Raw genomic sequence first — 27,750 nt, 5'->3', positions numbered from 1 at the left:
TAGCAGGAACCCAATGTTGTTTTCTTCCGTGTAACTGACAGTTTGTACATACAGATTTATTCCAGACAGTCTTTACTATTATTTCAGTAAAGTTTAAATTGGAATACAAACTTGAATAACAGTCTGTCTCTTTTTTTTTTTAAAGGAGAAGGAAAGTCTGACAACACTGATATCTATATATATTAGGTGCATTATGTATAGGAACATACTCCTACAGCTCGGATCTGTTCTCAGTAGAATTGCTGCAATTTGTCAGCTAAAAACATGGACTATCTGAATATTAATCATTCTGCTTCCTTTTCTTGGAAGAACTGCCCTGTGGCCTTCACATGCATTGCTCTCCAAAACTGTCTTTAAAACTTTTTTCTATTGTGTCTTCTGCTATAAGATCCTGAGCATGCACATGAGCATTATCAATCTGCGCCTGGGAGGAAGTGACAATGTGTGGCCTAAAGATGGCGACTGCCATCTACGCAGAAGCAGAGGAGCTTCAACTGGTTATATATCCAGTGAGCTAGTGAATATTTAAAAAAAAATAAGGTTCATTTGGGAGAACATAAACTAACATTTGGGTGATGATCCATAGGGCTGTCTTTCCTTCTCCTTTAAATGGCTTTACATTAAGTGCTTATTTGCATTGATTTCAGTGATTGTAATTGTATCAAATTTTAATTCTAGAGCAAAGTCTATGTGTTTTTGAATTGCAACCATATATATGACATTGCTCTGCTCTTCAAACCCGCTTAAAACCATGGAAAGAACCTCTCATATGGTAATGTTTTGTTATGTTGAACCTGTTTTATTTGTATCTCACTTTAATGATGTTTACTCTTTCTAAATATATACTCCATCCATGTGCTCCGTTGATTATAGGGATTGTTCACCTTTAAGTTACATGATGTAGAGAGTGATATTCTGAGACAATTTGCAATTGGTTTTCATTTTTTATTATTTGTGGTTTTTGAGTTATTTAGCTATTCTTCAGCAGTTCTTCAGTTTGCAATTTCAGCAATTCAGTTGCTAGGGTACATATTGCCCTAGCAACCATGCATAGATTTGAATAAGAGACTGGAATATGAATAGGAGAGGGCCTGAATAGAAAGATGAGTAATATAAAATAGCAATAACAATAAACAATAAAAAGAAATATCCAGTTTCACAGAGCATTTGCTTTTTTAAAATGGGGTCAGTAACCCCCCCATTTGAAAGATGTAAACAGTTAGAAGTAGAAGGCTTATAATTTAAAAACTATAACTAAGAATAATTGAAGGCCAATTGATAAGTTGCCTAGAAGTTGTCTAACATACTAAATTTAAATGGCTAAACACTTTTGAGGAGGGACAGAGGTATTAAAAAGGGTGGAGGAGTTTGTGTTTATGTAAAACCTGAATTAAAGCTGTGCTCTAAAGAAATAACCAAGGATGGCACTGGGGAGGGCGTGGAATCCCTTTGGATTGAGATTTTGACTGGGCAAAAAGCTACAAAGAAAATTAACATTGGCGTATGCTACAAGCCACCTCGAATAAGTGACAAGATTGAGGCCCAATTACAAATGGAGGCGGCTTCACAACTAGGTCAAGTTATTATTATGGGAGACTTCATTTATCCAAATATTGACTAGGGTAATGGGGTTGCCAAGATGGAAAAAGCTAATGGGTTTGTTCATATGCTGAATGCAAACTTTTTATTTCAGCTAGTTCAAGAACCAACTAGGAATGAACCTGGTGATAATTAATAATACTGAACTCATCTCTAGCATTTGCGTGGGAGAGCATTTAATGAATAGTTATCATAACATGGTCTCCCTTGAGATTATGTTGCAGAAACAACTCTATAAGGGAGAAACTAAAACACTAAACTTTAGATGTGCAAACTTTGCCAATATAAGGGTGTCTCTGCAGCATATTAACTGGGAAAGGCTTTTCACAGAAGAAAAATGGGATGTCTTTAAAATGCTGCTTAATAAATATTCATATGAAAGTTTGTTCGTACAGCACCAATAGTTTAAAATGCCTTTATTAGTAATTCACATGGCAAACAGCCTGTTTGCCATGTGAATTACTAATTGAGGCATTTTAAACTATTGGTGCTGTACGAACAAACTTTCCTCTGGATCTATGGTGGAGGGTGGACCACTGATGGTACGTGCACCTATTATCACTTTTGTGTTGGGGGATTTTAGCTGACTCAAGCACACAATTGTTGTTAATAAATATTCATGTCAGAATATTCCCCTTTTAATCAAGGAACATCACAGCAAAGCAAAACCTTTGTGGTTTGACAAAAATGTTGGTGTTGAGTATGATAAGAAAATATGTAAGCGCTTTTAAGGCTTTCGAGTTAGCCAGGACAGCTGAAACTTTTGTCAGATATAAGGAGGCCAATAAATCATTCAAAAAAGGTATCAGACAAGCTAAAATTGATATGGAAAAGAGCAGTGCAGCAAGGAGTAAAAGGAAGAATAAATCCAAAATTATTTTTTAAATATGTAAATAGTAAAAAAATTAAGCAGGATGGGGTGGGACCATTGTTGTTAGAGGGGGGTCAGTTGATTCATGAGAACAGAGATAAAGCAGAGATTCTGAACTGTTATTTTTCATCCGTCTAGGCAAATGAGCAACCAAGTAATAAAGGTTTCCTTCTAAATGGTCCCAATTTGTTGAAATTAATTAAGCAATTGATGCATGGTTCATGCAAGGGGCAATTAAACAGACACTAGAACATGTAAAAATAAATAAAGGTCCAGGACCAGATGCTATTCATTCCAGGGAACTAAACAAGCTTAGCTCTGTGATTGCCAAACCTCTTTACTTAAGTTTTCGGCATTCATTGAGGTCTAGCATGGTGAAGAGAGACTGGCAAATTGCTAATGGGGTGTCGCTATTCAAAAAGGGATCCCCATCTCAGCCTCAAAACTATAGGCCGGTTAGTCTAACGTCAGTGGTAGGAAAGCTTTTCGAAGGGGTATTAAGGGATAAGATACTTGACTTCATTGCAAATCATAATACTGTGAGTTTGTGTCAGCATGGTTTTATTCATAACCAATCTTGACAAACAAATTTAATTGCCTTTTATGAGACGGTGATCAGGAACCTTAACTCCACAATGGCAGTGAATGTAATCTACTTGGACTTTGCTAAAGCATTACATGCAGTACCACACAGAATGTTAATGGTTAAATTAAGGAATAGCGGCCTAGAACATAGTATTTGTAATTGGATAGAGAACTGGCTGAAGGATAGATTACAAATAGTGGTGGTAAATCTAACATTTTCTGATTGGAACAGTGTTGTCAGAAGGAGTACTGCAAGGGTCTGTACTTGGTCCTTTGCTTTTCAACTTGTTTATTAATGACCTGGAGAGGGCATTGAAAGTATTGAAAGTACCATTTCTATTGTTGCTGATGATACTAAATTGTGCAGAACTATAAGTTTCATGCAGGATGTTGCCACTTTTCAGAGTGATTTGATTAGAAAACTGGGCAGCAAACTGGAAAATGAAGTTCAATGTTGATAAATGCAAGGTTATGCACTTTGGTGGAAATAATATAAATGCAAGTTCTACACTAAATGGCGTGTGTAGTGGGTTTCCTTAATTGAGAAGGGTCTAGGGGTTTTTGTAGATAACACATTGTCTAAGTCCAGGTAGTGGAATTCTGTGGCTACTAAAGCAAATAAAGTGCTGTCTTGCATAAAAAGGGCATTAACTCAAGGAATAAAGATATGTTAAAGCTGAAACATCAGGCAAGTGGTTGGTCTTCCATCCCATCTTCTCCTTTGCCTCTTGAATTTTATAAGCTACAGCCTTTCTTTACAGCTACACTGTGAGCTGGCGTTTAATTGCTTAGTAGTTATTTCTAACAGCACCAACAACTGGAGTAATCTTGGGTCATCTTAGATTGTACCGGTCACCCAGTCTCCCCCCCAAACTACTATAGCATGTGGCTGGTTTGTCCCACGCTACACACATTGGTAGCCTTTGGCTAGAATCACCGTTAATAACCGTATCTGCTTTTTTTTAAACCATCACTTTACAGCGGTGCATTCAATTTATGCTGATTTAGTTTCTTTATATCTTATAAACATAAAGCATCAAGTATTTTCTTAGATAAAGAGATGCTTTATTCTTCCATCAATTGATATCTATTCAGCTGTATTCCTGTCTCGTGCCAACTATAAAATATCTGTTGACTCTGTGTCTCTCTTCCCTGACATTGATTAATGGCTAATGTATTTTGACACAATGCTTTTGTGTTGATGGTTTTTGCCTGCCATATTGATGGCCCTCTTCTAGTTTGCTTTCTATCCTTTATCAACCAACACTGCCTTAAACTCTTTGATTGCCTGAAGCATTCTTAGTGATGGCATATCCCAAAACCTTATTTTTCATCACTAATTAGTAGCTGGGGAGCTCAAACCTCCATCGGAGATAAGGCTATGCTCAAAAGTTCCTATGTTTTATCCCAGCAATGCCTTACTTTCAGGCAACATCTCAACTAACACCTTTTTGTTACTGCTACCATTCAGCAATACTAAACCATGCCAATGTGACTAAATAAAAATGAGCTTGATGTATACTTTCACTAAAGTTTGAAGTAGAATTTGATTTTTTTAATTTTGCTTTTTTAGAGTATTAACTACAGGTATGGGTCCTGTTACCCAGAATGCTCGAGACCTTGGGTTTTCTGGATAAGGGGGTCTTTCCAATTTGAATCACCACACTTTGTCTACTGAAAAAATGTAAACATTTAATAAACCAAACAGGATTGTTGCATATAAGAATCATATAATATTTTATTATTACAGAGAAAAAGGAAGTAATTTTTATTGACACTCTTCTGCTTAAGAAGGGCTACTAATTGAATTAAGCCTGATATTGCCCACCTTAGGTCGCCAAACGAGTGGATTTTATAGTATGTGGCCAGCTTTAGCCCTTTGATATTATTATTAGTACAATGGTTTCTATTTAAAAGGCACTTTAAAGGTGTATATAATTATTTATTATCCAACTGATTACTGCAACCTGCGTCTGTATAGAAAATAAATGCAGAGGAAGCAATGCAAATTTCCCAACACTTTCTCCTAGTTTCTGAACCTTAGTTTTACATCTACAATTTTACATCTACAGATTTTAGAACCTTTTTTTCTGATCCCCTTAAAAACATAATATGGGGGTTCTACTGTATTGCTACCTTCCTTCATTTTAGCTTGCATTTTAGCCAAGGGGAACCCTCCGTGTATCATACTTTATAGTGCAATTGGTGAGAAAGGGAAGGAGTATTTCTTGCAATCTGTGACTGTGTAATGAAATTGAAGAGGATATTGAAGGTTTTCAAAACCTTTAACAAAGTGTTTTCATATATTCATTTATAGTTTGGTGGCAACTTACATTTTCAAACTTGCTGTATGATTTCACTCATCTAATCTCATATTGGATTTATCATTATAACTCTTCCCACTTATCTGACTATTTCCCTCTACAGGTACAGTATGGGAAGTGTTATCCAGAATGGGGTTTTCTGGATAACGGATCTTTCCTTAACTTGGATCTTCATACCTTAAATCATGTAAACACCAAATAAACCCAATAGGCCAGTTTTGCTTCCAATAAGAATTAATTATATCTTAGTTTGGATCAAATACAAGGCACTGTTGTATTATTACAGGGAAAAAGGAAATCATTTAAAAAAATCTGTATAATTTGAATAAAATGGAGTCTATGGGAGAAGGCCTTTCCACAATTCTAAGTTTTCTGGATAACGGGTTTCCAGATAACGGATTCCATACCTGTAATGCTTTGTAACCTCTCTATTGGCACTACATATTTCTATGGCTAAAGATGGTTATGATTTTTATATACTGATATTTATTTATACTTTATTTTAACAAGCATCACACCATGTTCTTTTCATCTCTGACTTATAGTCAAATAATGAGCACAGTGTCACTTTTAAACCAGGGGACACTGCTTCTACTATGGTATTTGACAATTTTATTTAATAACATTTAAATAAATGCCATTTATTTGGGGAAAATAATATTACTCCGCAAGGGTGGACTTTCCAGCTTACTGCGTTAGATAAACAAAAAGAAAAATACCAAACTCTTACATTTAGTCCATTGGGGAAGTGGCTGGAAAATATATTCCAGCAAAATACATTATGTAAAGCTAAAGGGGAAACTCATACAGCATATTTGACATTTCTACAATATACTTGCCCAAGAAAGGCAAAAATCATGAGTCTATAAATTTAGATAAAACAGAATTAAGATTCAGAAGGACAACTGCTGCATATATTTATGCAAAACTAAAAGCCGCTAAAAAGAGCGATATGCTTTCAGCAGAGGGGTCAAATAATACTGGGAAATTTGCACAGAAAGTTTGGGAAGCAAGAAGTGGAAGACAGTGGCAAACAGAACGAGATTGAAATATTAAACAGGGGACTGGCAACTGAAAATGCGAGGGGTTCAACACGAAGAATGAATATCTTACAGGAAAATATTCCAAAGAGGAGTCTTTTATTATAGAGGGGTTTTGACAGCTCTAATCTTAAATCTATATGTCTAAGATAAAGAAACTCTATTTTGCCAGCTCAGCAAGATTTCAAATTAGCATTAACGTCTGAACTCTTGGTTCTATAAATCAGTATGACTCCGCGGGCATACAGAATATTTACAAACGACAATATATTTTACAGCTAAAAATCGGTTAAAACCAGAAATCAGTAGGATTCTTGCTCATCTAAAGTCTCCGATGGAACGAGCAGGCGACGTGTGCAGACTTTAAAGAAGCTCAATGAAAAGCGCGTAACCAACCCTTCCAGCAGTGAGGAGCTTAATAAGAACAATGGGCGAAACTTTACAGTTACTTCACTTCAGACCTGAGACAGGAATTAAGATATTATTATTCTCAGCTCGCTTAACCCCTTTTCTGCCTGCAAGCCAATCCATGATAATTTGCTGGTGGCTTCAGTTTAAATTGAAGGATAATTACAAGGCTCTTCATTGTTTGTAGAATTGGCAATTCTTGAGACTGACTTAAAACATGAAAATTGCCAAACCCAAGAAATCCAGAACAATAGGGGGGCTTGTAAGGGTTATAAAAATAGGCAAAAAAAAAACACATTGACATTATAATTGAGAAGCCCTTGCAAATCCATCTGTGGGGTACATTTTATTAATATGTTTCTGATGTGCGCCTACAAGACAGCTCACAAGGACTGAAGAGAACAATGTTGTCTTTATTATTAATCAGCTGCAATCGTGGAGACTTGATTCATGGGAAGATAAAATTATTTATCCAAGGTCAAACGCAATTTAAGAAAACAAATGCCACATTAAGCATCTTAACTCTATAGCTGCTTTTAGAAGTGAAGCAGATTAAACATATTCCCAAGAACTGCATCTTGCCAGTTTCCTCAGAGCCAAAACATATTCTTCTGAACATACATTTGCATGGTAAATCATTTATTTGGAAAAAAAAATCTGAACTACAGGTATGGGACCTGTTATACAGTATGTTAGGGACCTGTGGTTTTTCTGGATAATGGATCTTTCCATAATTTGGATCTTTATATTTTAAGACTAGGGATGTAGCGAACGTCGGAAAAAATGTTCGCGAACATGTTCGCAAACTTCCGGGCAAAAATGCGAACGGTTCGCGAACGTCGCGAACCCCATAGACTTCAATGGGAAGGCGAATTTTAAAAGCTAGAAAAGACATTTCTGGCCAGAAAAATGATTTTAAAGTTGTTTAAAGGGTGCAACGACCTGGACAGTGGCATGCCAGAGGGGGATCAAGGGCAAAAATGTTTCTGAAAAATACATTGTTGACACAGCGCTGCGTTTTGTGCTGTAAAGGGCAGAAATCACACTACGTCACTCAGGTGATGTTTCTGGACACGGAATGTGAAAAAGCTCACACAGCTAGGTGGCACTTGGTTAAAGACTGGGCAAACAATGCCTGCAAGGGCAACGTATACAGTAGTGGATACGGAATATATTATTGCTGCTGTAAAAACATCACTCAGGTGATGTTTACGGACACGGAATTATTATTGTTATTATTTACAGAATGTGAAAAAGCTCACACAGCTAGGTGGCACTTGCACACCTCCCAACTGTCCCTCTTTTGACCACTCAACCCCCTGTCCCTCTTTTGTACTGGAAAGTCCCTCTTTTCTCTGCACTGAACAGCCAGAAAAAACCCAGTTTCTAACTTAATTAGCTTTTGGCAGAGAGCTCAGAACAGCTAACAGGTGCAAATAAGATACTTTGTAACAATTTTGACTCTGGTTGGTGCTGGTAGTGGTGAACTACTAGGAGGAGCAGCACACCAGTCCCTCTTTTCTCTGAACTGAACAGCCAGAAAAAAACAGTTTCTAACTTAATTAGCTTTTGGCAGAGAGCTCAGAACAACTAACAGGTGCAAATAAGATACTTTGTAACAATTTTGACTCTGGTTGGTGCTGGTGGTGGTGAACTACTAGGAGGAGCAGCACACCAGTCCCACTCCCCAACACAGCTAGACTAATAGCACTGGGCTCTTACAGTAGCAAAGTAAAAAAAACAAAAAAGAAAATAAAAGCAGTCCTTACAAGGACTATTGGGTTATTACAGCAGTCAGCAGATGAGATCAGAAGAGATCAGTGCCCACAGCAGCTACATACAGAGCACTGCAGTAGAAGGTAGATTACTAGCCAGCAAAGCTACCTAACCTAAACTCACTGTCCCTCAAATCCCTGCAGAGTTCTGTCCCTACAATACAGAGCAGTATCAAGTAGATTACTAGCCAGCAAAGTTACTATCAACTGTCCCTCAAATCACTAAACAGCTCTCTCCCTACACTAGCTCTTCCAAGCACACACAGGCAGAATGAAAAAACGCTGCAGGGCTTCAGTTTTTTATATGGAAGGGGAGTGGTCCAGGGGGTGTGGGGGTGGTCCAGGAGGGAGAGCTTCCTGATTGGCTGCCATGTATCTGCTGGTCTGGGGGAGAAATGGCAAAAATAAGCGCCAGCTAAGGCGAACCCAAATTGGCGAACGTCGCGCGACGTTCGCGAACATTCGGCGGACGCGAACAGTCGATGTTCGCGCGAACTAGTTCGCGGGCGAACAGTCCGCGACATCCCTATTTAAGACTACTAGAAAATCATGTAAACATTAAATAAACCCATTAGGCGGGTTTGCTTCCAATTAGGATTAATTATATCTTAGTTGGGATCAAGTTCAAGGTACTGTTTTATTATTACAGAGAAAAAGGAAATCATTTTTAAAAATGTGAATTATTTGCTTAAAATGGAGTCTATGGGAGATGGCCTTCCTGTAATTTGGAGCTTTCTGGATAACAGGTTTCCATATAAGGGAGAACATACCTGTAGGTTATAGGATAAAAAAAACAATGCGCAATATAATAAAATGTGCAAAGTTTTCCTCATGTCTGTTCATGTAAAGTAGTAGGTAGCATTTACCGGTCACCTGTTAAAAAGCAAACATCTTATTGGTTGCTACTACACCTGGGCAAACTATCCCCCATAGGTAATAAAAGACACTAAGGAGGTTATTTATCAAGGTCTGAATATCCGAACCTTGAATAATTCGTGGTTTTTGGATTTTTCATGATTTATTATAAGTCTGATGGTCTAAAAGCGCTGAATCCGAAGCTCTGGCATCTAAAAGCGCTCGAGGTCCTGTATAAGTCAATGGGAAAGGTCCCAGTGTCTGCGCTGATGTCCGTACCGATATCCAATGAGTATGTGGTTTCTGAGGAAAAAACTCCAAAAACAACGTTTTTTTCATAGACTTCAGAGTTTTTTTGCGCAGAAACCACAAACAATTCTGAGTTTTCTGGGAAAGCTCAGAAGTTTGCCCGACCCTATTTTTTCGGGCTTTTTTCTTCATAAATAAAGTCCATTTGGGCAATCGGAGTTGCTCGGATTTCTAAAATAGAAATATCAATTCGGACCTTGATAAATAACACCATTAACAAATAAGTTTGCCCAGTAGCATTAACCCATAGCAACCAATAAGATATTTACTTTTAAACAGGTGACCAGTAAATTCTGTCTGCTGATTGGCTGCTATTGGTCACTGCTCATAGAAAAACTATGTGCATTTTATTACATAACCCCCTTTGTGTCTTTATTACATATGGTGGAAAGAACTCCATATAGCACATGGGCTAAGCACAGCACAGAGGTCTGTCTTCAAACTGACTAAAATGAGCCTGTTATCTAGAAAGTCCACAGATTTGCCAATGGGAAATCAACTTTCTTTTTACATTTTGATGACAGATATAATTTTATAACTTTCATATAGAATTTCAGTTTGCTTATAGGCACAACTTGGTATAATGAGTACACATGGCCCTATTTGTCTAAATGCTGAGTGTGATTTAGCCACACATGTAGTGAAAACCAAACTGCAGAAGGGTAATAAATCTAATGGTAAAGTGGTTGGGAGGTGCAGTCCTTGTCTCTTTCTGTTCTTAATGACCTCTCCCACAAGAGAGACATGAATCAACTGGATTTTCAGCACAGAACAACTGGTTGTGATGGTAAGGAGTCATACAAGAGTCTCTTTAAATGTTCTGTAAAGGCCACAGACAGAGGGTTAGCAACTTGTCTTAGCAAAACCCTTGCTCAGCCTTGTTATGTGAGTGAACCCACTATAGTAATTTTACCTAATAAAAATCTCATTGAGGGTAATTAGAATTTGATCAGGTTTGCTGGAACATGGAGTAAGCCAGTGATTATGTCATCAATCAAACAAAATGGGTGGAGGACCCAGTAATACAGTTGTTTCTCCAAACCGCTGGATAATTGGATATGTATAATCTGGTCTGGAGACATTGCAGATTATGGAGTCCTTTCTAAATAAAATGTAATTCCTAGCATGTATGATCTAATACTTGCAGCACCAATGAAGTCCATTGTTTTGGTTCAGCAAAACTGAAAAGCTTTAATCTTCCAAGAAAATGTTGCCACCAAGCTAATTTTATGAGGTTTTCACTTCTATTATGAAAGCCTCCATAGAGATTTGTATAGCTGATGAAGAAATGAAAGAAATCCCTTAAGGAACAGTGGTATCAAGTCCTACAAAATGTTTAGGTGACCTTACATTTTACTAGCAGAAATGCAGCTCCTAGTAGTCCCCTCCAACTAAAAACGATCCCCATACCGAGAAAAACATATGCAAGAGAGCCACAAGCTAGTTCTGCCTGCTCTAACTGCAGAGATGGCAATTCCGATATTAAAACCATTTAGTTGTTTTGCTTTAGGTAAAAAAATGTAGTAGGTAAAAGAGCAAGTTAATGAAAATGATATTAATGGTACTGCATTAAATACACTGAATAGATACATATCTACACTGGCTTCTGCTAACTTTGAACTTTTGAAGTTATCTCCAGGTAGTCACCAAATTACTAGTTACGCTCTTCTACTGACCTACTTCTCAACACCTTACTCATCACATCTTTAGATACTCCCATTCAAGCCTTTATTATGGCTGCACCCCCTTCTCTGGTATTCCTTCCCACGTTCCATCAAACTTTCTCCCAATCACTCCCTTTCATTGATCTCTAAAACCACATTTCTTCAGAGAAGCGTACCCTTATCTAGCCTAACATAGCTTTAGTGTACAATATATAGTGCTTCAAGGTAATTTTCTTCTTTGCAAAAGGATTGATTTCTGCTAAATAAATGTATGTGTTTCTTCTGCAAAGTTCTACCACATTCCCTTTAATGGTCAGTGATCTCACCTTGTTGATTCCTGATGTTGCCTATCCCCACATCTTGTGTCCCATACCTGTTCTCCTTTTAGGTTGTGAGCTCTTTTGACTGGGCCCTTGTTCATGCAATTGCCTTTGAGGTATATATAAGTCTTTGTCAGAAACTTCCTAGTTTTGAACCTGGGACCTGCTATATACTGGTCACTGCTCCACCTATACACACTCGTGATTTAATACTGCCTCCTTCTACAACATGTTGCTGTATCATCGACCCATCTGCCTTTCCAAGATATCTGATGTTCCTGTCCTAATGATCCTGTAACTGAGTTTGGAAGGGGTAATTGAGGCACACATATTTTATGAAGATACAAAATAAAGACTCCTAAACTGTTATTAATGATACCAAATGAAAATCTTGCTGTCAAGAGTAATGTCCTTTCACAAAGAAAAGCCATTGTAAAAAAAAGAATTGTTATATGTGGAAATGTGCTTGTCTATGGCATTCTTTAGATTCTTTGAATGGCTAACAGATGACATTTTGGATTCATTGTATTCCAATGTAAGTGTCTCAAACATGTTTACAAAAGCACAAGCCAGCATTGGTGGGGTCACTAGCAAAGAGTGAAGCTCTGATTTTATTGCTGGACCTTTACCAATTTATGAATAATATATACAGAATTTATGAATAATAACGATTAAATTAGTACAAATACCTTTACCAGACTGGTAAAGGTATTTGTACTAGCTAACTTCTGCATGACTATAAATATAAACACGTGTATTAATATTCATTTGTGAGTGGGTTTTTTATCGGCTTAAAAAACAACTTTTAGGTCCAGATTTATTAAGGTTCGAGTTGTTTTTTTCTACAATAATTCGCGTATTTGAGTTTTTTTGGTCAAACGCACATTTTCGGGTTAAAAAAAACATGAATTGATCGAGGTTTATTATACCTTGATCCTGGAAATAGCTAGAATCTGAAAATACACATCCCAAAACCTGTTGAGGTCATGTAGAAGTCAATGGCAGAGGTCACTGGAACCATTTGAAGATGTTAATAGCCTTCATGATGTTCCAGTTTTTTTCAGAGGGTTTTGCCTGAAAACTTGAATGATTCGAGCGAGTTGAGTATTTTTTTTGCAGAAAACTCAATCAATTTGAGTTTTCGGAACTCGCAATTCGAGTTTTTTCTCAAGTAAGATACAATTTATTTGATAAATAACCCCCTTAGTATCATGCAGAGTGATATTCTGAGACAATGTGCAATTATTTCTCTTTTTCTGTTGTTTTTTTCAGCAGCTTTGAGTTTTGTAATTTCAGAAATCTGGTTGCTAGGGTCCAAATTAACCTAGCAACCTTACATTGAGTTGAATTAGATACTGGAATATGAATAGAAGAAGGCCTGAATAACAAGGTGAGTAAGAAAAAGTAGCAGTAAAAATAAATGTGTATCCTTAGAGACCATTTGTTTTTTAGAATTGACCCTTATTTGAAAGTTGGAAAGAGTCAGAAAAAAAGACAATAATTCAAAAACTATAAAAAAAATAAATGATGAAGACCAATTAAATGTTGCTTAGACTTAGCCATTCTATAACATGCTAAAAGTTAACGTAAAGGTGAACCACCCCTTTAACCAACAACTAGTTGATCAATAAACTGGTCAGTCTGGTTAAACCCAAAATCTGTTCACACCCCACTCAGCTCATACCCCACTATGTGGTTTTGGTCACACCATACTGTAGGAATCAGGAGAAGGGTTAAGAGCAGACAGGTAAATAAATGTACAAATGTCTTCTCTGACGCACGTCTCTGTATCCTTTTAATATACTTTTTAAAACTATCATCATACTTCTGAGAATACACAGGATTATTTTCATACATTAAACTGAATTAGCATGATCTATTATTGTTTCCATTAAAACAGAAAATGTGTAAAAAAAAAAAAAAAGAAAACATAAAGGATGTGATGATCGTTTCCCAGGGGCTATGTGAAAATTGCTATTTCACTGTGGAAATGACAAATTATCACATAAAAATGACTGAAGCTTATGTACTTCGTACAAACTCTTTATTTAATAACTATTTATTGAAATGTTTATTAAATAAACTTATCTTCCCCGTGATACATTAAACTACCTTATAATGATTATTTATCCTTTTCGACTTAACTGCATTTGCCCTCACTTATCTACAAATGGACTGTGTAAATAAATGTACAGTATGAATTAACTGTGAATTCTGTGCCCACCTAAAGTCATCAATGAATTACACTGACCTCAATTAATCTTGCAGCAGGTGCTCTCCCGCCTCCAGTTCATTATACGAATGCAGAATCGAGGATTTGCTACGAATGCAAAAAAGACATACAGATCAGAAACTCATTTTACAAAGAGTAAACATTCGATGGCATCTTCCGGCATCTTTCTAGTCTTTATTATTGATGAATAAAATTGCATTTGAGCATAAAGTTTATTAGTGTGCAGATGCCAAAATGTGTTCAGAATTAATTAGGGCCCAACCAAACACCAGGAGACATGGGGGTAGATTCACTAAAAGACGAAGTGGCTAACGCTACTGTCAATTCGCCAGAGTTGCCACCCACAGGGACATCGGCAATTCACAAACAGGCACCAATTCGCTAGCGAGAGAGACCGTTGCTAGCGTTCGTTCGCACTCTATCGCCAGGCTCTGGCGAAAAAGTCGTTACTCTGTTAATTCAGTAAAGTGCGGATTTTAATGAACGTTACCTCTTTCGCCAGAGTTGACTTTGCCACCTCAGACCAGACGAAGTGCTAAAAAGAAGCAGATCTTCCTCAATCTTTTGTCACTTACATCATATCCATATAATAAACTCTGCATATTAGTGAATTGGCGCAGCGGTAGTGCATTTGCGTCTGGCGAACTGGTGCGAGCCGTGCGAAGCTGATGTTGTCAAAAATTTGCCCATTCGTGAATTTACCCCATGGCTGTTGGCATAATGACATATAAGACTCAAATGTGGGAATGTAATAAAAGTCATAGAATAAAAAATATACATAAGAATCCACAATATAAGTATTCATTAGGCAGGTATTACATAACAAATGTGAATTCCAACCTAATATTTGCTTAAAGGGATTTTTCTTTTGTTTTTTCACAAAACAACACATTTCATTTAGACCAGAAGTGTTGTGCTGTTAAAGGGGTTGTGTACCTTTAAGTCGACTTCTAGTATGATGTAGAAAGTAATACTCTGAGACAGGGTGCTATTGGCTTTCATTTTTTATTAATTTTGGTTTTTGAGCTATTATTATACTTTTAATTCAGCAGCTCTCCAGTTTGCAATTTCAGCAATCTGGTAGCTAGGGTCCAAATTCCCCTAGTAACCATACATTGATTTGAATAAGAGGCTGGAATATGAACAGGAGAGGCCTGAATAGAAAGATGAGTAGTAAAAAAAAGTAGCAATAACAATAACAATAAACGTGTAGCCTTACAGAGCATTTGTTTTTAGATGGGATCAGTGACCCCTATTTGAAAGCTTGAAAGAGTTGGAAGAAGAAGGCAAATAATTAAAAACCTATGAAAAATAAGTAATGGAGACCAGTTGAAAAATTGCCCATTCTATAATATACTGAAAGTTAAAGGTAAACCACCCCTTTAAGTATATGTAGTATTTTGTTTTCTATTTGTGTTACATGAGCCTTAATTTGTCCCGATTCAACTCCTGCATGCAAATGAGTTAAGGTTATTGTAACAATATTAGATCAACTCCGAAGAAACTCTCCTTGACAATGAAAGCTTAGTTATAGTAAAAACAAAGACAAAACATTTATTTTTGGAAAATACATTAGCTTGTCATAAATGAGCACATTTTAGCCTTTCCACATAACCCTCTTTGGACTCCTCGCTCCCTTGAGTGACAGTTGCAGCTACTGGTTCATGACACCTATTCACAATGCCAATCATCTCTTCTACTTCTGCAGTGAAATAAACCGTCTAAAAGAATTTGTTTTGTACTTCTATGACAAAATTGCATAACAGTTGTTCTGACCACAGTCTTTCCTATGGATGCAGACACTTGCAGTCCTACTTGCTGTATGGGTCTGCTGAACTGTTACACCTTTCTTTGACAGTCAAAGCAAAGAGGCCGTCTCCCAGAAACTCCATTTTAATCAAATAATCTAATTTTTTAAAAACAATTTTATTTTTAATAAAACAGTACCTTGTACTTGTTCCCAACAAAGATATTTTGGGGGCAATGTAATTAATGTCGCAAAGAGTAAAACAATCCGCACCAATAAGAATAAAAATCCACATCTCGCAATGTAAAATTGTTAATTGAACTTTTACTGCATTGCAAATTTTAATTGCGCACTCTTAAGAAGTTCTTGAAGGTGTCGTAATCCTTCAAACATAACGACTTTTTTAGAAGTTTCATTACATTACTGCGCATTGGCGCAAACTATAAAATTCGCACACGGTCTTCCGCTGTCGGAGGTGGTCGCTAAACAGTTTCTGGGTTCGCAAAAGCTATACAGGTATAGGAAAACCGATATCCAGAAAGCTCTGAATTATGGAATGGTCGTCTCCCATAGACTCCATTTTATCCAAATAATCCACATTTTGAAAAATTATTTCCTTTTCTGTGTAATAATAAAACAGTAGCTTGTACTTGATCCCAACTAAGATATAATTAATCCTTATTGGAAGCAAAACCATCCTATTGGGTTTATTTAGGGGCCGATTCACTAACTTCGAGTGAAGGATTCGAAGGTAAAAAACTACGAATTTCGAAGTTTTTTTTGGGCTACTTCGACCATCGAATGGGCTACTTCGACCTTCGACTACGACTTCGAATCGAAGGATTCGAAGTAAAAATCATTCGACTATTCGACCATTCGATAGTCGAAGTACTGTCTCTTTAAAAAAAACTTCGACCCCCTAGTTCGCCACCTAAAAGCTACCGAAGTCAATGTTAGCCTATGGGGAAGGTCCCCATAGGCTTTCCTAAGTTTTTTTGATCGAAGGATATTCCATCGATCGTTGGATTAAAATCCTTCGAATCGTTTGATTCGAAGGATTTAATCGTTCGATCGAAGGAATAATCCTTCGATCGTACGATCGCAGTATTTGCGCTAAATCCTTCAACTTCGATATTCGAAGTCGAAGGATTTTAATTCCTAGACGAATATCCAGGGTTAATTAACCCTCGATATTCGACCATTAGTGAATCGGCCCCTCAATGTTTAAATGAATTTCTAGTAGACTTAACACATGAAGACCCAAATTACGGAAAGATCCATTATCCGGAAAACCCCAGGTCCCGAGCATTCTGGATAACAGGTCCCATACCTGTATTAAATTCGCGCAAAGCAAAATTTGTTTGTGCAAAGGCATAACTTTTTGCATTGCGAATAGTTTTTCCGTTACCGACTTTTATTACATTCCCCCGTATGAATTCTTATTGATGACAAAACAATTATGTTGGTATGGGATCCATTATCCGGAAATCTGTAATCCAGGAGGGAATAAATTACAGGAGAGTAATCTCCTATAGATTTCATTTTAATGAAATAATTAAACATGTTAAAACATATTATGTTTTTCACTGTAACAATAACACAGCACAACAATTCTAATAGGTCTATTTCATGTTTGGAGATCAAAATTAGGGAAAGACCACTTATGCTGAAATCGCAGGTCCTGCCAGCCTTCTTAGATTTTTATGTTTTACCCTATTAATAACATTTGGCATCGAGCAACATTTTTACAGGCCATTCCTGTAAAATACTAGCCAGTAGGCAATCCTAGGGAAAGCCGAAACATTTTTACATGTAATATAAAAAAAAAACATTTAGACCTTTATTTTGGTAGTAAAAATGTAGCTAAAATTTAAGTTTTGTCAATATATTTTTGCAGGAAATTAAAATGCACATTTAATTCCCATTTAAAGGCAATTGTTTGTTTCTGCTTGTTTTTACAAGTAATTGTTATTTCTATGTTCTGAAAAACAGGACAGCGTTGCGCACAACATCAGCACAATACAAGCCTCGGCTGACAATCTTTGAGATAATAAAATGTTATTTATTTTTGCAATTTGGCCTTTCACTTGACAAATGTCAAAGTGAGAATGTAGTCTGCAGTTTTTGAAACTAATGATATAACAATTCCCACTATGGCAGTTTCGCTGCAAAAGCTTTAAACACCAGAGGTCAAAACAGAAAGGAAAAAAAATACAGACTTGTATTATTATATAAAGCATAGCAGCCATAAATAATGTATTCATTTTCCTTATAATAATCATATTATGATGTCATTATTATCACAAATAATGTATCTCTAGGAAAAATATAAAAAGTTGCATTAGCCTAAGCCCCTGTGCTGTTATATGGTCATAAAACACCTAACATATTTTACAGTAGAAGAAAATTACATAAAAGGTGCTTAGTGATGTCATTAGTTTTATTTGATGCTGTAAGACACTGGCTGGAAAAGTGGGGAATACATTGCATCTAGGTTTCTTGCTTATACATGGTGAGGGGCTCCAGGTAAAGTATCATTAGCCTCAACTGGCTCATGCTGGGGGGAAGTCTGGTTTCTTAGTCTGTTTATAGACTGGATAGGGACAAAATGTTTCTCTGAAGGCTCTAAGGGTAGAGACACACGGGAAGATTCAGGGAGATTTAGTCTCCCGACTACTAATCGCCTCTTCTTCAGGCGACTAATCTCCCTGAAAAGCCTTCCCGCCAGCTAGAATCTAAATCACCAGCGGGATGGCACTCGGAGCACTTCGTTTTCCCAAGTCGCCCGAAGTTTCCTCGTGAGGCAACTTCAGGCGACTTCAGAAAATGGAGCGCTCTGAGTGCCATCCCACCAGCGATTTAGATTGTAGCCAGCGGGCAGGCACTTAGGGGAGATTAGTCCCAGGGAGACTAAATCTCCCCGAATTTTAGAGTGTGCCCGTACTCTAAAGAAACCCATATTTAGACCCCATATGAGTGAAGGCCTTTTCTATGTTAAATTGATGAATCTTCAGAATGGACGTTTGCTTGTTAAAGTGATACTGACACGAAAAAACTACTTTTTAAAATATGAATGTACCTAAAGTTACCGATGGATCATATTTACATAGTTAAATTTGGTTGAAAAAAGACAAAGTCCATCAAGTTCAACCCCTCCAAATGAAAACCCAGCATCCATACACACACACCTCCATACGTTCACATAAATTCTATATACCCATACCTATACTAACTATAGAGCTTAGTATCACAATAGCCTTTGATATTATGTCTGTCCAAAAAATCATCCAAGCCATTCTTAAAGGCATTAACTGAATCAGCATCACAACATCACCCGGCAGTGCATTCCACAACCTCACTGTCCTGACTGTGAAGAACCACCTACGTTGCTTCAAATGAAAGTTCTTTTCTTCTAGTCTAAAGGGGAGGCCTCTGGTACAGTGATCCACTTTATGGGTAAAAAGGTCCCCTGCTATTGTCTATAATGTCCTCTAATGTACTTGTAAAGTGTAATCATGTCCCCTCACAAGTGCCTTTTTTCCAGAGAAAACAACCCCAACCTTGACAGTCAGACCCTCATAATTTAAGTCTTCCGTCCCTCTAACCAGTTTAGTTGCACTTAGTCTCTGCACTCTCTCCAGCTCATTTATATTTCTCTTAAGGACTGGAGTCCAAAACTGCACTGCATACTCCAGATGAGGCCTTACCAGGGACCTATAAAGAGGCATAATTATGTTTTCATCCCTTGAGTTAATGCCCTTTTTTATGCAAGACAGAACTTTATTTGCTTTAGTAGCCACAGAATGACACTGCCCATAATTAGACAACTTGTTATCTACAAAAACCCCTAGATCCTTCTCATTTAAGGAAACTCCCAACACACTGCCATTTAGTGTATAACTTGTATTTATAATATTTTTGCCAAAGTGCATAACCTGCATTTATCAACATTGAACCTCATTTTCCAGTTTGCTGCCCAGTTTTCCAACTTAGATTGTTTTTTTCTGATAGGTTTGTTTTTTTTAAGTTATTTTTCGTTGAAGTTTCTAAACCTGACTGCTTTACCAACCTGACCATCTTAGCCTGTCAGTTAAAGTTAACGGAATCCTGCTGCACAAATATGGCAGCCCCCTCATAGATGAACACAGGGAGTCAGATAGGTAATGAATAAGCATTGGGCAAATACTTTATGGGAAAATTGTAAGTAGCATGCAAAGTCAATTTTATGGTAGATGTAAAAAAGAAGGTTTAATTTCTGGTGTCAGTATCTCTGTAAACTGTTGTTTGAAAGGCAATTTAGCACCATGTCTCCTTTTTGCCCTAACTCTAACAATACCAATTTGATCAGATGTCCAAAAAAGGCCAATTGCAAACTATCCCAGAATTTCACTGTGAACCACTCCTTTACAGTTTTTTTTTTACTGATTCTATAAAACTGAGCTACTGTTTCAGTTGGTGTAGCATTCCACTGTCTTTAAAGATGAACCTCAGGCTTAATTATGTTCGCCAATTTGTCAGCACATTATACATATTTTAATGATTTGCCACCTTTAATACATTATAAAACATGTAATCAAACAAGGTATGCAAAACATCCATCACAAAAACTGCATTCCACTGAATATATTTGGCTAAATGATGATGATGATGATGATGAGACTTGAAAAATAGCAAAGAATCTCATGATGAGGTTGATTATGGGTGAGAGAATGAATGAATCACTAAGTAAAGAGGGTGGAGTGAACCTGTTCTTAATGTAGGCTTTGGGTATGATTTGGTGCAATATTTGCTTCTTGCGGATGTCAGCCATGTCTGTATAATCCTTCAGTTTAGCACAGTGTTGACTAAATTACCCAAATGACTCATTAGCTGTTGGCAAATTTTATATACTTCCCATTACGCATAAAAATGTATACAGTACCTCCAGACGAATATTTTTTGTCTTTGATATATAAGGGGTCAGTTAAGACCCACTCAGTAAGAATACTCTCGGAAGTATGAATTTATTGCCTCAAAAATTTCTTTAATTGCAAGCTGCGCACGTGGTTCACTTCCCACCAATTTTCATATGCAAATTAGGGTTTGGATTGAGTCATTCAAATCCTAAAATAGTGGATTAGATGCATCCCTAATACAAATGATTCAAATTATAAAGAATAATATGTACCCTGTGGGGCAGCACACTGGCTCTTTCAAGGACAACTAGAAACATAAATCAATCTTTTGTGTGGGACTTTTTTTAAGACCATAAAAATGGGTGGATTTTCATTAAGGCTTGGGAAGGCTAAGGTTTGGGGAGGCTAATGCTTGGGGAGGCTAAGGCTCCCCAAACAACTCTGATACCTTAACTCAGGGGTCCCCAACCTTTTTCACCTGTGAGCAACATTCAGATGTAAAAAGAGTTGGGGAGCAACACAAGCATGGAAAATGTTCCTGGGAGAAAAAAAAATAGAGAAAAACCCTCACACACAAAACATTCAGCAACCTTACTTTGCTGGTTCCTGTTTGGGGAAAGGGTGCACTTATCTCACATTTTCTGTTTCCTTCCCCTTGCATCGATCAAATTGCATATACTATGTGCCTGCTAGAATCCGTGCTGCTGGGTTTCCCCCTCAATAATTAAGTTTTAGTGCAGCTGTGCAGCAATCCGATTGGTTGCAAGGTGAACTCTGAACTCCCTCTAGCCCAGGGGTGCCCAAAAGGTAGATCGGGATCTACCAATAGACCTTTAGCTGGTGATCAGTAAATCTCAAGACACTGTCAACAAACAGCTTGACTTAATTTCCCTCCTGTTTAATTATTTTCATTAAAATATTTATTACAGTTTATTTATTAATGTTACATAATAAATAGCTGTTAGTTAAACCTAGCAATATACATTTGCTCATAAATCAATACAATATTTAACTAATGGTTTCACTGGAACAAAATGCTAACAATTTTTTTATGGCTGTAGATCATAATGCAACTACATCCCTAAAAGTAAACCTCACATTAGTAAAGTATGGGTAGTGCTGCTCTAGCCAATACCTGCATGGCTGAACCAGGAATTGAACTTTAAGATGCTTCCACCAGAGATGAGGACCACACATTAGAGAAAAGAACAGAAGTGATTGGGAGATATGGGAAGGGAGATAAAGTACATGGTGCTTCATACATAGTGGGAATTTACTAAAGGGCAAATTTCTGCCTCATAAGGCTCTCCCACACTTTGCGCAGCTTTGTCAGACATTAATTTGCAGCTTATTCATCAAAATGCAAAGTTACGTCTCGACGGATGAACAATGTTGCAGTAATCATCAACAGAATCTGGCAAAAAGGGTAACATATTGTAAAGTTTGCACTTGAATGACTTTGCAGAGTAACGATCGTTCACCCAAGAGAAAATTCACCTGGCGAAAGGGCCTAAAACGTCATTAGTGCTGAGCTCTTTCGCTAGCGAATTGTCTTGGCGATGTCCCTGCAAATTGTCTTTTTGGAAATTTTCGCTAGCGATGATCACTTCGCCCTTTAGTAAATTTGCAACATAGGCAGAAGTAGGGCTGCCATGGGTGGGGGGGTTTAATCAGGGGTGTTGTGGAGGTGGGACCCCTAAAAAGATACTACTGGAGGGAGAACCCCTATAATGAAACTAAATAGGGAATCAGAAGTTCCATTCAGAGCATTTTACAGGGGAAAAACAATCCTACCATCTCTTTGCATGGTTCCCATTGAAGTCAGGGGGAGCTGGGAGGGTAATGGGTGTATTTTTACACAAGCCCAGTATTCGCCAAATCTGACCTCTTTAAGTTAGCCTGTGTATGGTCAACTTTAGTCGCCCCACCCCCAAAAAAATCACTCTCTGCATATGAGCACAATTTTAGATGATAGAGCCTTTTAGCAGTGTTTCCTACCTACTAGTGATAGGCGGATTTATTCGCCAGGCGCAAGTTCGCGGCGAATTCCCGCGATTCACCACCAGCGAATAAATTCACAAAAACCGCCGTGAAGATTCGCCTGCAAAAAATGGACGCCAGAATCTGTTTCGCGAATTTTTCGCCGTTTTGCAAACTTGGGAAATTCACAAATTTTTCGGCAAAGCGCAATGCCCCAAATTCGCCCATCACTACTATCTACCTGCTACACTTGGCAAATACAAAATGTTTATTTGATTGACTTATACGGTAGGTGCATAATATGATTCTGAGCTAAAATCATTTCCAACTCATGATGCATAACTGCCTATGCAATCAGTCGCATGTATCTAAAGTCATTCATCAGCTATGGAGTGTGTGGCATTTATCAAAGGTTTAATTTTAAAGGGATGAAATGGCGAACCAGCAGTAGACTACAAGGCACTTACCTAAGAGAAGCATCGCACATTTTCCAATCTCTCTAGATGATGGTACAGGGACACTTAAAGAAATATTTATATGAGCCTTAATATATTAATAATATACTTTACAGAGTGCCGGTGTGTTATAAAACACTTGAATACAAAGCAGGAAAATCTACTAGTGTTTTGTGCATATAAAGCCATTTTCTGTACTCCTCATAAGTCTAAACACAAACACTAAATTGCCATGTTCCTATTGTACTTTAAATCTAATCTGTGTACTGAAGAAATAGCCCAATTCCTGCAGGCGCTCATTACTTTCAAGTGCACAGTTTCAGCCAAGGGTTCTCAATGTTGTGCTGTTTAACAAGGAACTCTTGAACGAATGTGTTAATTTTATTTCCACAAGGAAATCGCAGAAAGCAGCCCTGTATGTGATTGCATCTTGATTATAGCTGAAGCAGCAGCCATCGCCTAGGGCTCTTAAACACACACATTTTTTAACATATTTGAGGTTCAGTGTGTTTTTTTTTACATTGAATCACACAGCAAGGCAGGAGTTAACTGTTTTATGTCTATGGGGCAGATTTACTAAAGGGCAAAGTGGCCGCCGTGAAAATTTGCCAGAAATATCATCCGTATGGACATCGGCAATTTACTAACAGGCGTAGACGACAATTTGCTAGTGAAAGAGACCATTGATAGCGCAGTTTCTGGCGCCCTATCGCCAGACGAATTTTCCCTCAGGCAAACAGTCGTTACTCCTCAAATTCACTAAAGTGCGAATTACCTCTTTCACCAGAGTTTGCTTCACCACCTTAGATCTGGTGAACTGATACGATGAAGCTAAATCCTCCTCAATCTTATGTCAGTGACATCATATCCTGTATGTGGGAAAGTCATAAAAGTTGTCAAAAACACTGGCAATTTTTAATTTTTTAAAGCAGGATTGCCTTCAAAAGTCCTAACTATTATAGATTTTTGTGTTTTTTGTTTTGTGTTTTCTTCCAACCATTTAAGGGGCAAGACACATTTGTTTTAGGGTGGGCTTGTGTCTAGGGCATTAGATGATCTCTTTTTGTCCTTATTTTGCTTGCTTGGACAAGTGTGAATAATAAGTGGACACTTCAAGCATTTTGCACCAACATCTCTAGACATATATACGACCTATATGTAGCCACCCTATTCATACTGACCTAAGTGTAAGAGCACTAATGAAGTTTCACTAGGCAGAATTGAACGCTAGTGAAAGATTGCTTAGAAATGCTTGTGCTGACGAATTAAAGCTAGCAAAACTTTGTTAGGCTGCTGAGACGCAACTGTGCATTTTAGCGAATTGGCGTAGTGGTTATGAATTCACACCTGGCCAAGTGGCGTGAAGTGTGGCGGAGCGTTTGCTGGCGAAAATTCACCCTTTAGTGAATTTGTCCCTATGAGTCTATCCATTTATGTAGCCAGAAAAGTACCAAACCCTGAAGGCAGGTGTAGCGGGGAGATCCTCCTACACCTGCCTTCACTGTTTGGTACTTTTCTGGCTATAGTAATTTGGGAGAGGTGCCGACCCCTCCAACCAACCTGGGGCATTCGCTTTCCGGTGAGACTTGGGGAAAACGGAAAAATTGTCTGTCCATTTATGGACACTGAGTGGTGTTAAAGGAGTGGTTTGCTATAAAAGGGTTGTTCACCTGTAAATTAACTTTTAGTATGATGTAGAGAATAATATTAAGTGATAGTCACAAACTTCCAACTGATTGGTTTTCATTTTTTTTTTATTATTTTTGGTTTTTATTACCTCCAGTTTTCAATCTCAGCGATCTGGTTCCTAGCAACCATCTATAAATTTTAATAAGAGACTGGAATATGTAAAGCACTGCGTATCTTGACAGCGCTATATAAATAAATGATGATGATATGTATAGGAGAGGCCTGAATAGAATGATGAATAATAAAAAGTAGCAGTAACCTTTTAGGCACTTTGCCGATTTACTAACAGGCACAGGCGTAACTTCGCTAGCGAAACAGACAGACTCTAGCGGTCATACGCACTTATTCGTCAGGCGAATTTTCGCTCTGGCGAATGGACGTTACTCCGCCGATTCACTAAGATGTGGATCTTACAAAACTTTCGCCAGACTAGTCTTCGCCAGCTCAGACCGGCAAAGTGCACTGGAGTACACAGATCTTCCTCATTCTTCTGTTACTTCCATCATATTTTTAGTGGAAAAAGTTCCAAAAAAATGCTGGTGTCTTTTCCTTTTTTCAGAGTGATAGCCTGCAAAAGTCATTAAATTTTTTTTTGATAACCAGGTTCCCCCATATATTCGCTAACATATGGCACATAAACTATACACTGGGCTCATGTGTAGGGCATTATAACAACTCTATTTTCTTTATTAAGGTTCCCTGGACTTGTGTAAAGTAATGTATTTGCTGCAACATATACTGTACGTCCATTCAACTTTATAATTTCCCGCTGTAGCCTGAGTGAAGACCTCTAACGAAGTTGCGCTAGGCAGAAATGAACGCTGGCGCATCTCTTTGATTGGCGAAGTAACGCTAGCGAAAATTGGCCAGCGTTCGGCGCTCTGGATGCAACTTCGCATTTTAGCAAATTAGCATTGTCTGAGCAAATTTTCGTCTGGCGATGGCTGGCGAATTTTCACAGCTTAGTACATTTACCCCATAGTATTTAGGGGGGTGGTCACGAGTGTGGTAAAAAAAAATTGCAGCGAGGTAGAACTTTTTATCCCTCTTTCTGATTTTCAAATGTTGGGAGGTACAGTATGTATAAATATTAAGTAAAGCTTTATAATTTGAATTAGTGACTGATGTAGCACATCATATAATATTTGATTTAGTGGCTAGATGTATTTGGTTCTGGGAGTGACCAGGGTTTCTATATCTGGCACTGTTATTTTTTACTCTTTCCTCAACAAGAAGTAATGTGCTGCACTCCCACTAAAACTATACTTGGCTCATGGCACATCTTTCCTGAACAGCATTCAACAATATTGTGGGATATATTTCCATGGCAATAAATAGATCTCTCCCTTCTTTCACCTTTCCAGTATTTTGTACTTTCAGGCTCACATAGTTCTAAAGTTTCATCCCTGCTTCCAACATTTGATATATTGCAGCTGATATGTTATAATGAAGCTGTGGCCTGCCAGACATTGGAGTATAAAAGCCAGGGCTGAATGATCTGAAAGAGCGAGATAAATTTAAATTGATTTTTGTAATCCATAAACTTTATGTTTTATTTTGGATTTAGAGCAGATTGTGGTTAAAAGAGATTTTTCGGCTAATTTAGATGCACTAAATTGATGTGCAAATTGATTTAAAGGCAACCTCTGTAATATTGTTTGTTTAATTATACCCAGTACAGAACAATTCCTGTCTCTGTGCAAGCTGTAAGTAAAACTGAGTTATGCCTTTCTTGTACCGCTATACCATTATATGGGGGATTAAGACAGTTATATGCCCCCCAACAGCATCAAAGCACTCTCTAAATAAGTATAGTCATTTTATTATGAGAGCACATAATGATAGGAAGGCTTTTCTGATCAGGTGAAATACAATAGATTGTAATTAAAGGAGTTGTTCACATTTAAAGGGATACTGTCATTGAAAAACATGTTTTTTTCAAGACACATCAGTTAATAGTGCTGCTCCAGCGGAATTATGCACTGGAATCCATTTTTCAAAAGAGCAAATTGATTTTTTTTTATATTTAATTTTGAAATCTGACATGGGACTAGACAAATTGCCAGCTTCCCAAGAGCCCCCAGTCATGTGACTTGTGCTCTGATAAACTTAAATTTGCTTTACTGCAAATTTAAGTGATATCACCTTCCCCCCAGCAGCCTAATAACAAACCAATGGGAAGGTAACTAGATAGCAGCCCAATAAAACAAGATAACAGCTGCCTGGTAGATCTGGTAAAACAGCAACATAGTAAAATCCAGGTCCCACTGCAACACATTCAGTTACATTGAGTAGGAGAAACAACAGCCTGCCAGAAAGCAGTTCCACCCTAAAGTGCTTGCTCTTTCTGAAAGCACATGACCACGCAAAATGACCTGAGATGGCACCTACACACCAATATTACAACTAAAAAAATACACTTATTGGTTTAAGAATGACATTTTATATGGTTCAGTGATTTATTTGCAGTGTAAACAGTGTAATTTAGAAATAAAAACTGCACCATAAAAAGCATGACAAAATCCCTTTAAAGGAGAACTAAAACTTAACTAAAGAAGTAGCTAGGAATGTTGTACATTATGGTTTGTGATTCTGTACCAGCCCAAGGCAACCACAGCCCTTTAGCAGTAAAGATTTGTGTCTCCAAAGATGCCCCAGTAGCTCCCCATCTTCTTTTCTGCTGATTTACTGCACATGCTCTGTGCTGCTGTCACTTACTGAGCTTAGGGACCCACTCACAATATACAGTACACATAGAATAGAAATGTCACAATATAAGGGTGATTGGTTATTAATACAGATAATTACTACATGACAGCACAGAAGCCAGTGCAATTAGCGTCAGGATTTAATTATCAGCCCTATAGCATCAGCTTATATTACAGACCAACCTCATTTTCTGCTTAATGATTAGTGACGAGCCCTAAGCTTAGCTTCTCAACAGCTGCTCAGAGCCCACTGAGCATGTGAGTGTCACAGACACTTTCCAAGATGGTGACCC

General features: G+C 37.6%; 1 long non-coding RNA gene across 1 annotated transcript in view; it reads right to left on the bottom strand.

Moving 5' to 3' along the window:
* The window catches only part of LOC108707907, a 231,261-nt gene that overhangs the window by 34,440 nt on the left and 169,071 nt on the right, over window positions 1-27,750 (bottom strand). The window contains exon 5 of the long non-coding RNA XR_001934348.2: window positions 14,002-14,070. This is a non-coding gene — a long non-coding RNA (uncharacterized LOC108707907). The remainder of the gene's footprint in view (window positions 1-14,001; window positions 14,071-27,750) is intronic.

This window comes from Xenopus laevis, chromosome 2L, assembly GCF_017654675.1.
Source record: "Xenopus laevis strain J_2021 chromosome 2L, Xenopus_laevis_v10.1, whole genome shotgun sequence".
NCBI lineage: Eukaryota > Metazoa > Chordata > Amphibia > Anura > Pipidae > Xenopus > Xenopus laevis.
The sequence above is the reverse complement of the archived record's forward strand: the minus strand, read 5'-3'. Positions and strand labels throughout refer to the sequence as shown.